This window comes from Nannospalax galili, unplaced genomic scaffold, assembly GCF_000622305.1.
Source record: "Nannospalax galili isolate Female #2095 unplaced genomic scaffold, S.galili_v1.0 scaffold397, whole genome shotgun sequence".
Classification (NCBI taxonomy): Eukaryota; Metazoa; Chordata; class Mammalia; order Rodentia; family Spalacidae; genus Nannospalax; species Nannospalax galili.
The window spans coordinates 2,906,968-2,922,444 of NW_008341879.1; positions in this window are offsets into that span (position 1 = coordinate 2,906,968).

Here is a 15,477-nt window from a genome sequence, read left to right on the forward strand (position 1 = left end):
AAATCTTCGTCCACTGTTCACACTTCAGAGAAATCTTGTCGTTACAAAGTCTGCTACTTTGAATTTTTCCCTTTGGCTTCAACATTTTAGCTACGCTGTCTTGGCATGGGTTTCTTTAACTTGCTTTGCTTCCTTGTGAGTTTGATGTAAAGTCTGAGAATGTTCATAGATTTTAGAATATTCTAAACCTTTTAAAAAAAATTTTATGTGTATGAGTGTGTTGCCTGCATGTGTGTGAGTGTGCCTGTGTCATGGAATGCTGCGGAGGTCAGAAGAGGGCTTTGGATTCCCCTGGAACTGAAGTTAAGGACAGTTTGTAGCCATGTGGGTGCTGGAAATCGAACCCAGGTCCTCTGAGAGAGCAGTTAGGGCTCTACCATCTGAGCCATCAATCCAACCCCCTAAACCTTTTTAAAATGTGTCATCTCTGTCTCATTCATTCTTTTCTCTCCTACAGGAATTCGTGTTTGGTTCCTATTTCCTTTTAGCATCTTTCACTATTCTTTATCCTTCTCTCTTATTCTGAATTTTATTTTCTCCACTTTCTTGATATTTTGATCACGCCTTTATCCTCTTCAGCAATATTTCACCTACTTTTAGCATGTTTGTTGAATCTTTAATTTCCGTTCATTTATACTTTGACTTTAGTTTTAGATTTATAGAAAAATAGAGAAACTAATAGAGATTTCCCATATACCCATACATAATTTCCTCACAAACTGACATCTTTGTACTATTATGAAATGGCCACTGTGAATAAAGTTTCATTTTTAATTGGATATCATAGTTTATTTAGGTTCCTTTGGATTCCCTAATGTTCCAGTATCCCATCCGGTCACTGGGGACATCCAGCTGTCACACCTTTTTAGGCTCTACCCTGCGTGACAGTTTCTCTGCTTTCCTTGCTTTTTAACAACTTTGATAGTTTTGATCTTTCTCTTCCAACAACTACTGAAACTTTGTACCTCATGCATTTGAGCATTCTTTATTTTATTTTTACTTTTTTTAAATAAATAATTTATTGAGAATTTCATACATGCATATAAGGTGATCAAATCAATGCTCATGCTCTCCCCTCCAACTCCTCCCATATCTCCCTATCACATTTTTTGCCTTTGGAATGAAGTAGGTTGCTAACAGGCCCAAGGACATTGTGAGTTTTAGCCAAGAAACTGGCTACTTTTCTTTGGGGTCTTTTTACACTAACTGCCTAGCCAATTTCTACCTCTTATTCTTATCACACCATCCTCTGAGGAGGTTACCCAAATCACCAATAGGGAATCGGGATGCAGACTGCTCTAGTTTCTTCCATGATGAACAGGGGCACAGGACGAGGCAATTGGAGTACCCCTTCAGTGGGTCTACTTAAAAGACTCCCAAATTGCATAGCTTTTATCTCAAGGAGGAAAAGAAAGTCTTTGAATCACGAATAGGAGATGTGAAGGCGAAGTAAAGGTAAGAGTAAATAGCATTACAAGTTCTAGACAGGAAACTAGAAAAAAGTCAGAACAGGGCAATTTTCAAATGTTCATATGAGAGTCCATTGGAATTTCTTGACAAGGGCTTCCCGAAAGCATCCCTCTATTGGGTTCTTCCTCATTTTTCTTGTCTTCCAAGGCCAGACTCTAGAGTGATGGATTCAGGATTTGTTTTCAGGTATTTTGATAGCTGTTGGAGTGGTTAGAGTTAGTGTCAGTTCCCTCTCAAAGGCCTTGAGACAACTGAGGGGTTGCTGAGGTGTATGTATGACCTTAGGGTATGCATACTGAAAAGGCTTTACCTAGCATGGGTCATGCCTTCTCTTCCTAGCCTTCCACAGATTGTATACTTTAGGCCTCCCCAAATCCAGAAGCATTCTTTTTATAGAACGTTTCCTTTTTGTTTATGATATTTTGTTATTTCTACTAACTTTAGTACCTATGTATTTGTTATTATACAGTGGTCTGATTATGCTCCCTACAGCTTTGGAAGCATCAGCTTGGGAAGTGTGGCCTTTCTGGAGACACTTAGGTCATGAAACAGGAAGCCTATGGATTGATTAATGCTGTCATACAATGGCTTGAAGGAGGGATTATGGTGTCTATGCCTTCTGCCATGTGAAGACAAAATGTCCATCTGTTCCAGAAATGCAGCAATAAGGTGTTCTATTAGACGTAGACAGCAGGTACTTATCAGACACCAAACCTATAACTCCTTGATCATGGTCATCCTAACCTCTAGATTTTTAAGAAATAAATGTTTGCACTTCATAACCTACCCAGACTCAATGTTTTTGTTCTACCAACACAAACTGAATAAGGTACATCGTCCTCTTATAAGTTCCTTATTACATTGATTCTTGGCAACTCTAATACTGAAGTACTGAAGCAACTGGTCCTTCTCACACTCTGGAGTCTCAGTTGCTTGATCTGTTGCTTGCAAGACCCTTGTCTACCACCTTAGGCTTAGACCTTCACTCTCATAGTCATTTTCAAGTTCTTGTCATTACCAGAAACTATAAAACAAAATGGGAGCATCTATTCAAATCATAACCTGGAGCAATATACAGAGGAGCAATCAGAAAGGCAGAGAGAGAGAGAGAGAGAGAGAGAGAGAGAGAGAGAGAGAGCTAGTAAGCTATAACAGTGTAGACCTACAGTGCCTGAAGACAATGAGAATTCAGATTGGCCAACCCATTCCTTTCTAGAATATAAAAGATGAAGCCACCAGGGAACTCATTATTTTTTAAAAATATTATTTTTATTTTATGTCTATGAGTGTATTGCCTGCATGCTCGAAGAACAGAGAGGGTATTAGATCCCCTGGAACTGGAGTTAAGGACAGTTGTTAGCCACCATGTGGATGCTGGGAATCAAACCCAGGCCCTCTGCAAGAGCATCCAGTACTCTTCACTGCCGAGTCATCCCTCCAGCTCCACAACTCTTATTCTTAATAGAAGGCAGTAGAAAAAGATACCTAGTAAGACTATTCGCACCTATGCTTTCTAAGACAGACTCTAAAGTGACAAATTTTCATATATAAAGAGACTTTGTTAATACTGGGAAAACCCAAGAATAACAATCAATAAAAATAATGGTGAAAGTGAAGGAATAAGTGCTACAGGAAATTAAAATAACTTTCAATAAGAGTAAAAGGCTATTAAAGTTTACCTTTTTGAAGAAACATTAATGAGATTGAGAATTCAAAGTATTGTGATTATCTAGGTTAATTTAAATTTTGCATGTGAATTATTATTAAAATGTGATTTTGTTTACTCTGCAAAAGAACACTTTACTAATTGCAGTCTCAATATTATATTAGATCCCATTTCTCGGTGGCAGAAAAGACAGCATAAGGGAATGCTGTTGTGGGTCCTCCTCAGGCCAGCTGTGAAGACCCGAATGCCATCCATAAAATTAGTAAACATTTATGCTAGAATTGTCTGGTCACATCAGAATTAATTTGGGTAGCTGTTCCTGAAATCTATGGAAAGTGCAGCCCTGATTTTATGGGAGATGGACATCTACTCAGAATCATCCTAACCCATCTGAGTGCTCGGGTAGGTCAGGACATGTACTGTGTGTTCTCAGTATTAGTTCCTACAATATATCACCTGAGAACCTTGAAACAAAGTGTTTTTTCTCTTTTGTCTCAGGAAAGTATTTACAGGGTTTAAAGGCAGGTAAACAGCTTTGTGCTTTCTATAGTTAAGTATTTGGAACAGAAGGTCACAAGCTATTGGAACCAGAAATTCCATTGATATGATTATAGATGGAAAGTATGACTGCACAGTCTTCAATGATTTCATCACCACAGAGATGGGATATTTAAGATACTGTGAGAATTGTACTGTGATAAGCCTCAGTGACTCATGGTTTAGTAGCTGGTACCCTGATAGTCATTACCGTTTAAAGAAGAATGAAGGTGACTGTGTTTCTTGTAATTCACTTCGGGACTCCCTGCTTGGAGGGCTAATGGAAAACCATCTAGGCAAAAAGGAAGAGTTGGGAGTGGGGGGGGTGGAGATGTCTCAGTGAGTAACAGTTCATACAGCTCTTGCAGAGAATTTGAGTCCGGTTACCAGTGTTCACTCATGTCAGGTGGTTCACAACCACCTGTAACCCCAGCTCCAGGAGATCTAACACCCTCTTCTGGCCTCCTCAGGCACCTGCGCTCATATGTGTAAATATCAACTCCCAATACACATATACACACAATTAAAAAGACTTTTTTTTAAAGATAGGAATAATGAGGACTGTTTAAGGGACACAGTATTTGTACAAAGAAATAAGCTCTTGGTCTAGATGTACTGTACATTGTCTTCTGGCCCTCTTTAAGACTTAAAATTCTTCAATAGTCAGCTTCTTAGTCAGGATTAAAGTATTTCTCCAGCTTCATTTTTCCTAAGATTCTGTACTACAGCTTTGTACCAAGACCTACCATGTTTGGCATTCTCTGACAAGTTATTTGGACGGTCTGCTTGTCCACTTGACTTTTGTTGGAAATTCTTTCCCATGAATCTACTGTAGTCGGGTATCTTTAATGATAGGGGTATGTCCTGATAAACACATTTTTGTATGGTTTTGTAGTTCAAAGATCAAAGAGTGTAAATCAACAAATCTAGCTGGTGTAGTTGCCTCAATATGGCCTGGTGATGCAATCAAGTGAAAGGGTAAATGTTAGGTATAGGAACCTGCTTGAGTAACACAGGATTCTGACTTACAGTAAAATATTCTAATATGTAGAGTGCTAAAATTGTGTAGAACAGTAAATACAAAAAGCAGTAGCCTCAGTTATCATCATCGTCAGTCATCATATGCTTATTGTATGTGCCATACTTTTTAACTGTAAAATGGTTTATTTACACTGATTTTACACACACACACACATGAGTAAAGCATTGTCCTGGGACTTCACCATGGCTATGCAAAAAGAATGTAAGAATCTTTTGGTTTCTCTTTGCTCCCTGACATTTCATGTTGCTATGTATATTAGTTACTTTTCTGTTACTGTGATAAAACACCATGACCAAGGCTACTTACAGAAAGGAGAGTTTAGTGGGCTTAAGGTTACAGAGGAATGAGAGTCCATCATGGCAGGAAAGTATGACAGGAAGCAACCTGAGTAGAAAGAGCTCAGTGCTCACATCTTCATGCAGGCACAGGCAGCAGAGAGAAAAACTGGAATTGGGCAAAGCCACCGACAACCCCTAGTGACATGCTTCCTCCAGCAAAGCAACACCCCATAATCCTCCCAAAGCAGAGCCACCAGCTGGAGACAAACTGATGAAATACTTGGAGCCTGGGGGCTATTCTCATTCAAACTGCCATGCTATGTCTAAGTTGTTATGGCCATGGCAGTAGACATTGGAATTGGCTTCTGTGAGCACTCATTGATGCCATCTGCTCTTTGCTAGGTACCTTTCTGCCTTTGAAGAGGAAATTATATAATCTGTGAATTTAATATTTTTCACCATATGATTTTATGCCCAATTTCTCTTGCTTAATTTTATATTTCTCTCTGTGTTTTAGGACATAGTAACTCCATCTACTGCTTTACTTAGTAAATGCTTAATTTAAACATAGCTGATAGACAAAGAAGAACTAGCAATGGAGAACTCAGGAAGCCAGAAATACCACAGTTATCTGATGGGCCCCAGTGTATAATTGCTTTGTTTACTAAATTCCAATGTAAGTATGTTTAACTAGCTGGTCAGTAAGTCTGTCTTTGTAGTTAACTTTTAACCGGTTAACATGAAAATAGTTTCTGGAAGTTGTCTTAATGGCTATCTTCTGACATATAGATAATTAAATTGTAAATTATGGGAAATTATAGTTTAAACTCATGGAACTCACAGTTGCTAAAAATGCCATGTAAAACTCTGTAAAACCTATAATCAGAACAGGGAAGTTGCCCAGAATTTCAGAGCATTAGCCCATCTGAGAACACAGGCATGAGATGAAAGAGGAAGTTCTCCACCTCTCTGGGTAAGGTGTTTGATTTCCCATAACACCCTGAACTCTCTCTTGAATATTCAAACATAAAATGAGAATAGGATGCAATCTCTGACCTCAGTCTCAAAGACTGACTCTTGTTCTACTGAGAAGTAATAAGAGATGAGAATCCTTGATGAAATGTAAGTGTGGCGATGAGATGTGTGTAAAGAAACCACAGCGCTTCACTACCGGTAATAGAACAATGTGTAAGGGCCAGGGCTTCAAATCATGGATTTTATTCTTTCCTCACTCTGCTTCCAGGATATTCAATGACGTGTAAGAAAAAATCCATAGGGAAATTACATAAAGATGACACAGATATCAAAATTATGTTACTCTGAATCTGGAATTCTATTACCTTCTAGAAAGATGGTATGTCTGATCAAGCTCTCAAGGGTCATGACTACAAAACAACCTAAACATAGGAAGTATGGGAGAAAATAATGAGAGAGGCGCATTTATATTGAAATCCTTACCATCCATACCTCAGAACATGACCTTGTCTGGAAATATGGACATTGCAGAAGCAATGTGTGAAACTGTGGTCATCGTGGAGCAGAATGGACCTACTGTAGTTCAACATGACTGTTGTCCATTTAAGAAGACTACTGTGTGAAAATGGAAACATGGAAAATCCATGTGAGGTCAAAGCAAAGTTTACTGTGAGGTAGTTTTGACCCAAGATGACCAGAATTCCCAATGAAACATCAGAAGCCAGGAAAAAGCAAGGGTGCTCTCAGTTTCAGAGGAAGCAATGCCCTGCCAATATCTCGACTTCACATTTCCAGCCTCCAGGGTATGAGACAAAAAAATTGACATTAAGCAAACTGATTTGTGAAACCTTGTTGTAGCATCCCAGGAAACCAGTATATGCTTCACAAAGCCCCAGCACAGGCATGGGGATCAACAAACAGTGTCTGTGTGCTCAGGGCCACTGGATCTGAGAGGCAGCACAGTGGACAGCACAGTTGAGTCGCTACAGCAAATGTTAGGGAGAATGCAGGCCAGGAAAACTGCAGGGCTTGCCTGCTTGGAAATCAAGGTAGAGAGAAGAGTCAGGCAGATCTGGGTTTGGTAGTGACCGTGTCACTCTCTGACTTATCATTCTTCTTATAGTCCATAATCACCTAAGTCTTCAGTACCTTAACTTTTCAAACTTTACAAACTGTCATTGGATTGACACCTAAATGTGACTTAGGTGTCCACAGTTTTAACTGATTCTGTGGCCAGAGGTCACTTGCAGATCCTATTTCACTTGTACCAAAGCCAGCCAGATCTGGAGGTCATAAAAAATTATTCCAGGATTTCTTGGAATTTCCTAGAAAGTGAAGCAAGTAAATCAGAGGCAGAAAAAGAAGAAATAAATGTATAGACATGTCTGAGGGAGTAACTAAGCAAGTACCACCGAATTGACACAGAAGTTGCAGCCTCCTGCCTGGGATCCAGTGACCTCAACTTTGTTGATGCTGCCCACAGGCAAACGAAGCATTTGCTAAGATGTTTAAAGCTGCAGGAAGCAAAGGGAGAAATGCACATGATAAATTTCTGTTAGAGCCATGGCATTGATTTTTAATTTTTTTATTTTTCAACTTTAAAGTGAAATCTCTTGGGAAATATCATGAGTTGCTTAAAAAGTATTTTCACATACCCTGCATGGGAATTATTCCAAAATGTTCTGCTCTGCTTACTGGTAATCCACATCTGCTCTGTAAACAACCATGGGTGTTTGCTTGAAAAATAAGCACCATTTAATGTAACTTGAATTTTTTTTAACAAGAAAAATATTATCCCCACAAAGGAAAGTGGAGAGACTGGCAAAGGCATTTTGGGTATTTTGAGAACTTTAAATCATTCTTTTCCTCTTCAGAGAGGAAAATATTTTTTTGGCTTTCAAAGTATATTTTAAAATGAGACTTAAGGGCTGGAGAGATGGCTCAGTGGTTAAGAGCACTGGCTGCTCTGGCAGGGAACCTGGGTTTGATTCCCAGCATTCACATGGTGTAAGTCAAATTCACTGCTGGGAGGCCAGGTGGCATCCAATCCCCTCCTCCCATGCTCCTTTGGACAACCTGAGAAAAGAATTCTCCAAAACCCAGTTTGAAGAATCTTAAGGAGTCTGTTGGATTTGCTAACTGAGCTTGGGGTGCGGGTTTACTTACAGACAAGTGGGCACCCTCCCCCCATTCACAGCTGTGCTCAAAAGTCCACACCCAGACAAAAATTCTATGGTTCTGGACAGCAGCACAAAATGCAAGAGACCAGCCTCCAGGTTTTCCCAGCTTTTATACTCTTAGCCCCTCCCCTGCAAATGGCTGTGGTCGACTGATTGGCTGGAAGAGGGAAGGGGAGTGGCTTCTTTGCAGCATGTGGTCTAAAGATCTCTCTCTGGGCTCTGTCCCTTTACCTTCTAATAGCACTAGTTGGGACCAAGTTCTTAATGCATATGCCTCTAAAAGGCATCTAGAACCAAAAGATAGCAAAATCTTTTGTGGAAGATAGAAGTGATGTTAGTGATCAACATCTGTCAAAGGTAAACTCTCTGCTAGGTAGGTGGTCACTTGATTGTAGTGTATCTTAGTATCATGAACTCTTCCAATTCTTATTAGAGAGCCTTCTTTTGCAGTAGATTATGATCCAACATAGAGACCGCACAAAGAAGCTTTAATGGGCCTTAAAAAAATGAGAGGATACAAAATTGAACAGGAAAGGAGGTGTCAGTGAATCTGGGAGGAAATGGGGGATGAATAGACTCAAAATAAATTGTACGTAATTCTCAATGCATTAAAAAAAGTGTTATTTAAAAAATAAATTTAACTTCTGATTTGTTTCTGTTCTTGAGACAGGCCCTCCCTGTAGCTCCAGCTGGCCTAGAATTCACTGTGTTGACCAAGTTGGCCTTGATCTCATAGAGATCCATGTGCACCACTCCACATGAGAGAAAGAGTGTTTTATTACTTTTGGAAAAACAGACCCTCCATTCTAAAACAAGATTTTCTTATATGGAAGTGTTGGTTATTGATTTAAATTTTTTGATTTGTTAACATTTACACATTTGTGCTTATGATTTAATTTTGGTTGCACTTGATAAAAGAAAGACTACCTTCTGGACTTTTTAAAGCCAAGGGTGAGAACAATCTGTTCTCAGAACATTTTGTTCTGACGTCTCTCAGAACTGTTTCTCCTGCCTTTTTATTTAAACAGCACATCCACCATGATATGGGAATAAGGAATTTTGTCTTAAAGATTACAAGATAAAATTTTTTTTCTTTCTTTTTTTTTTGATTCCTCTACTGACACAGAGCAGGATACAAAAGCACAAATATCATCAATTCATATTCACATGTTGTTTAAAACATATATTGTATAAGATTTGTTGCATCCAACATTGCTGCTTCCCATGATGATGTTATCACAACATACAGACACAAATACATTATTCTGACCCAGGGGCATGGAAGGGCTCTGAAGGAGAAATAGGAAACATTGTTTAAGTTTGAAGCTGTGAGGCTGGAGAGATGACTCAGTGGTTAAGAGCACTGGCTGCTCTTGCAGAGGATCCAGGTTCAATTCCCAGCATCCACATGGCAGCTAACAAACGTCCATAACTCCATTTCCAGAGGATCTGATGCTCTCTTCTGACCTCTTTGGGTATTGTGTGACACAGGTGCACTTACATACATGCAGGCAATACACTCATACACATAAAATAGAAATAATAAATAAAATACTTTTTTAAAAGATTGAAGCTATGCTATTTGTTTAAGTTAGCTTGTAAAAGTTGATTACCTGGGGAGCCCAAGGTCTTATAAGATTGTTTATATTGTTTTCTTAAAGGCAAGTTAAATATAAACAAATCAATTACACAGTAGGAAGGCAGATTGAATACAGCACCTAACCTGGATCAGGTCCCCTGCCAATTAGGGTGGCAAGAGGTGTGGAGTCACAACACACAGACCCTGGGAGTCGGGTAGAAGCAAGCACTAAGGCGAAGTGCTGCAGGCTCATTTAATGCAGGAGGGGGTACGCCTTATATTTCCCTTTTCTCCACCCCCAAGTCCCTTTAGTCAGCATATCGTTTTCTAATTGGTCCTCGCCACGCAGTCTGTCAGCAGTCACTGGGCTCGCAAGCAGGGTACGGAGGCGTGGGTTCCTTTTGGCAGGCTATTTGTGGACCAAGAAGTGAAGTGAATTCTCACTGAATCCCAGGGCTCTGGGTCCGTGCCATCTTTGGAGGCCTCCTGCTGCATTTCCACCCTTTTTCTTTAAAAATGACTGTCCAATGAGAGCCTGTAGGCAGCTCCGCCTCAGGATGACCCCAGGATCATGGACTGTGCCTGTCTTAGGTTGTCCTATTCGGACATGAACCTTACCCGTCATTGGAGCATGGGCATGCACGTCCATATCCTGGCTTAGGTTGATTTAGCCCACCAGGATCTTACCCGTCATTGACTACCAGCCCTCCAAGACATATCTTCCCAGGGGGTCAGTCGAGATGGGGGATTATTTGTAGGAGGCCTCGTACATTTGTGCAAGCCAAGTTTTTCGGGCTGCATAGGGCGGGTTGAAATCATCTTCATGTATTGCTCTGAGGGCCTGATACACTGAGTGATTGAATTTTGTCTGACTGCAGGAACGAAGAACAAGGCATTTAAGAAGTAGAAAGAGAAGAATAATTATGCCTGTCAGGAGTAGGTAAGTGACGATACAAGACGGGTCAAACAGTGCTTTTAGATTAGACCAGATTTTCTCTAAGAACCCTGAATTGATGTCCAGTGTGGGGGTGTGGGCATAATTTAGTATAGTTAGTAATATAGAGTAATTAAAAAAATTTTGATTCCAGTGGCCATGAATATAGTGTGTGAGTTGTAGGCGTGCATCAGTAATATTCTGTACTTTATAGGGGGTGAGACAACGTGACCTAAAGTGAGGGTCACAAGCAAGCAGAGCCATGTCTTTGGTAATTGCCAGCTCTTCACTTAAGAGATCAATTTGTTGTTGTAACACATTAATTGCCTGGTGAAGATGCTGATTGATAAGGGACTGAGTGTGAAAGGTAGAGGAGGTTTTGGACATGGCCTCGTTGAGTCTCTCCACAGTATTGGAGGATTGGGTGACAGCTATTGTAGTGGTGGCAGCTGACCCTAATGCAAGGATGATGGCTGAGATGAGAGCGGCAATGACCCCGAAATCCCGTTTTAAGTGGGGGCTTGTGACAAGGCTGTCCGCTCTATAAGGGTGACAGCATGGAGGTGGGTTGCATTGGTGACTTGAACCCAAAGAGCCATGGGTTCACGCATAAAGAGAACTATGTGAGCTGGATGGTTCCAGCAGGCCACCAGTACACAGGTGGGTTTGGTATCAGAGCAGTTGAGTTGTCCCAGAGGGTCAGAGTTAACATTGGCTAGCAATAAGGCAAACAGGGGCAGCAAGCAAATGTGGGTAGTGGGCCAGGATGTCGTGTGACCAATGGATATAAGGATTTTGTTTTTGGCACAAGTGAAGGGATTGATGTTTGTGTAAGTGCCATTGGAAAGCTGAGGGCACTACTGTGCCAGTAACGGCCTCATGTCCATGCAGGCGTGCAGCCCACAGAGGTCCCAGTTAGTATTGATTCGCAGTTGGTATGGGAGATCTTAATGCCACAGGGATAGGTGGGGGCAAGTTGTCTCCAAGATCCTAGGGGGTGATTAGAGGGGGAGTGGCTGAAGCAGCAAACAGGAGGGATGGCATGGTTGGGCTTAGGGTGGCATCTCTGCCACAGTATAGGGAGCATGAGGAAAAAGGGTGCAAGGGAGCATGTGCGTGGGCAGTTGGGGAGCAGTGGGGGTAGAATGGCATGGCAAAATGGGGGTGGAGGGGTGGTGGTCCCCTCTGGCTCCCTGTTATTATTATCCCCAGTGCAGCGAGGACCAAGGTTACATTGGTATTATTGAAGGTAGGGAAAAGGCCCTGGAGTTTAAGCATGTAACCCGAGGAGGCACTGCCAATATAATCGTGGATGGTCAGGTTGAACAGCCCAATGCATGAGGATGTGTTGTTGGTAGTGAAGCATAGAGAGTTATTTAAGGGCCAGGAGCCATTGAGTGATTCCCAGGAAGTAACTGGGTCCATGGTGGGGAGGCCAAGTGTGGAATTAGTTGAATAGAGAGTGGGTTAGGCTGGGGAATGAGGTGATAAGGGCAAGAGTATAGGCAGGGAGGGGACCAAGGCCCACAGATCATGGGCTGTGTCAGGGGCAGGGAAAAGCAAACCAATTATCGCAATAGCAGCGAGGTCTCTGGGTCCTGAGGGTCCTGTTGGTCAGTTGCTGGTCTCACATCTCTTGCTGGAACCCATACTGGCTTTGTTTCTGTCTGAGGAAACACACAAGCATAGCCTCGCCCTCTTGTTAACAAGGGGGTTTGTGGTTGCCATTGACATGTTACGGGGTCCTTCCATCTCACTAGTGGCAGGGGTGTAGGCCTAGGTATGGTAGCCCAGTGTTTGTAGGCCGGGCTCAACCCATTTTTATTGAAGGACAGGAAATTAATGCTAAATAGAGCTTCACTTAGAGCCAAGTGCAGGTCCCTTTTAGACTCAGGGGTAGCAAATTTTTGTAATGTTTCTTTGAGGGTCCTATTGGCCAGCTCCGCAATGGCCTGTCCCTGTGGGTTATAAGGGATGCCGAGGGAGTGGCTAATTTTCCATGTTGACAGGAATGATTGGAATTGTAGAGAGGTGTAAGCTGGCCCATTATCAGTTTTTAGGGTCCATGGCACTCCCATTACCAGCATTGCTGATTTGACCGCCTTAATGGTATGTGAGGCCTTTTCACCAGTTTGAGCAATGGCAAAAATAAAGGCGGTATAGGTGTCAACAATGACATGGACATACTTAATATTACCAAAGGAGTTATAGTGGGTGACATCCATTTGCCAGAGGGCATTGGGTAGGAGATGAAGCGAGTTAACTCCATATCAATTGAGGGGGCCTAAGGGAGCAAGGGGTGCACATGTAATGCAAGACCTGCTCAGATGTTTGCATTGAAAGAAGGGTAGGTCAGGTAGAAGGTGGTGCATACTGCGAGGAGAAAGGTGAAATTGTTAGTGTAAGGCTTATTCTAGCAGAGGAATCTCTACAGACATAATAAGTTTATCTACTTTGTCATTTTCCGTTGCCAAGATCCCAGGGAACTTGGTGTGTGATCTTATGTGGGAAATGTGCCAGGGCCATTGTCTGTTATCTAAGATAACCTGGAGATCTCTCATTGTTCTAATGATGGGATTCTTGTGGCCATTTACCCGTGCAAAGGGAAGACATCTGAGGGCCTGAACCACATACTGGCTGTCAGAGAATATATTGAGCAGCTCAGTCTGGCAGACCTGGAAGATTTTTAACAAGGCCAGGTGCTCCCCCAACTGGACAGAGCCGGGATTGGCTTGTACGTAACAGGTGTCATCCTTTCCCATGCACAGAATGACAATGCCATAACAGGACTTATTGTCATCTGAGAAGGTTAGCGTAGCTAAAGGTAGGGGGTTTTTGCAGGGGGAAGCGTGTGGCTGAGTGGTGATTTCTGAACAGGCCAGGCTGTCCAGTCGCTTATCTGGGGATGTGTGGTTATCCAAATCCCCTGTGAACCCGGACATCATTAGTTGGAAAGCCAGAGAGTCTGCCCATAATGTTTGGGAATGCTTAAGAGGAAAGGGCAGTATAATTTTGTCAGGTTTCTTTCCGAATATGCACCTGGCTGTTTGTCGGGCCTTAATTGCTAACTTGAAGGCAATATCATACTTAGAGCTAAGCCTAGTTAGGTCTGAGGTAGCCAGGTGGATCCACACCAGGAGGTCTTGCTGCCATAGCATCCCCCAGACACCATTTTTAGTCCAGAGGATCAAGGCCAGTAATGGGTTTGCTGGGTCATGACGTCGGAGTGACACAGACCAAAGTATATGATCTATCTTAGTAAGAAGATCCTTAGCTGACTGAGTGAGAGGGATCCTTGAAGTTGGTGAATTATGGCCTTCCAGCAGGGAGAACAAGGTCTGGAGTTCAAAATCAGGGACTGGTATAAATTGTTTGAGCCTGTATATAGGGCCTGGCCAGTATTTCCAATGAGGGAATTTAAGGGGTTCAGTTTCTGATATAATGGTGACATCAGCCCCTGTGTCTACTAGATCCTTTATGGCAGTTCCATCTAGGAACAGGGTCATTAGTGGGGAGTGGTTGAGGATTGGGGAGTCATAATATCTGTCTTGTTTTGCCTCTTGTGGGTGGGGCTGAGGGGCTCCCCAGGTGGAGTCTAAAGGAGCCAAGTACAGTTAAGGCTGTGACCTACAGTCTTTAGCCCAGTGGAACCCTCTTTTGCACTTGGGACAGTCTTGGGGCAGGCTGTACCTGTTGGGCAGTGGCTATGAAAGTGGCCAAACCCCCTGCAGTTCCAGCAGCCTTCCTGTACGCCAAAGTGGGTGGGTTTTCCTTGAGACAAAAGAGTCTCCAAGGAGGCAGTCAAAGCCTCAATAGGGCCTTCCCTAGGGTCTAAGTCTCTAGTAGCAAGTATCCATTTGTGAATGTTATCATTGTGGACAGGTGCGATAGCATTATGAGTAGGGATGTTTAGTCCCTCCCAAGTTAATTGTTTGATAAACACTTCTCGGGTGGGTCCAGACTCCACCCTCTGCTCTACTGCCTTGGTGACACAGGCCAGGAAGTCCGTGAAGGACTCCCCTGACTGTTGAATCAAATTACGGAAAAAGACTTGTGGGTCACAGGGGGAGCAACATTTAAGGGCCTTAAAGGCAAAGTTGAAAATAGGCATGGAGGCCAATAGTAGACTGAGAGATGGGGTCAGTATATTGTCCCCTGTGAAGGCCCGAGCTCTAATCTGAAGTAAATTCAGAATAAGTTCTGACCTGAAATAAACTCAGACCTGCACCTGGAAACTTCAGTTCCCTGAGAACTTGGGTGTTCTTCTGCAGTGATTTCTATCACGACACTGACAGTTCCTTGAACCCTATTAAACATACATAAGTAAGCTTGTATAACAAGGCTGTGTAACTAATAAAGTTATATGTAAAAAATAGAATGTTTAATAGGCATGGAAGGACAGGTACAATTCCAAAAAGAGCTGAGCCCTGGGAACACAAAGGAACTGCAAATATCATAAAAGTACTGTAAATATCGTGATGAGGTAATTTGGCTTGAGAAGAACATTTTCTTTTCCTCTTGTTGTACTATAAGTAAGGTTGATTCTTAGAATAAAGCATGCATTGGTTCACACGTCTCTGCATCCCCTGAGTCCTGATTTCTTCTGTGCCTATACCTCGGGGTCCCCAATCCCCTCAGGCTTGAATTGTGGTCACTGACCTGTGACAGCTGGCGCCCAAACAACCCAGAAGAAATGAACAGTTTAAACAGACCCATAACATATAAGGAAATCAAACAGTAATACAAAGCCTCCCAACTAAAAAAAGCCCAGGCCCAGATGGATTTACAGCAGAATTCTACCAGACATTTAAAGAAG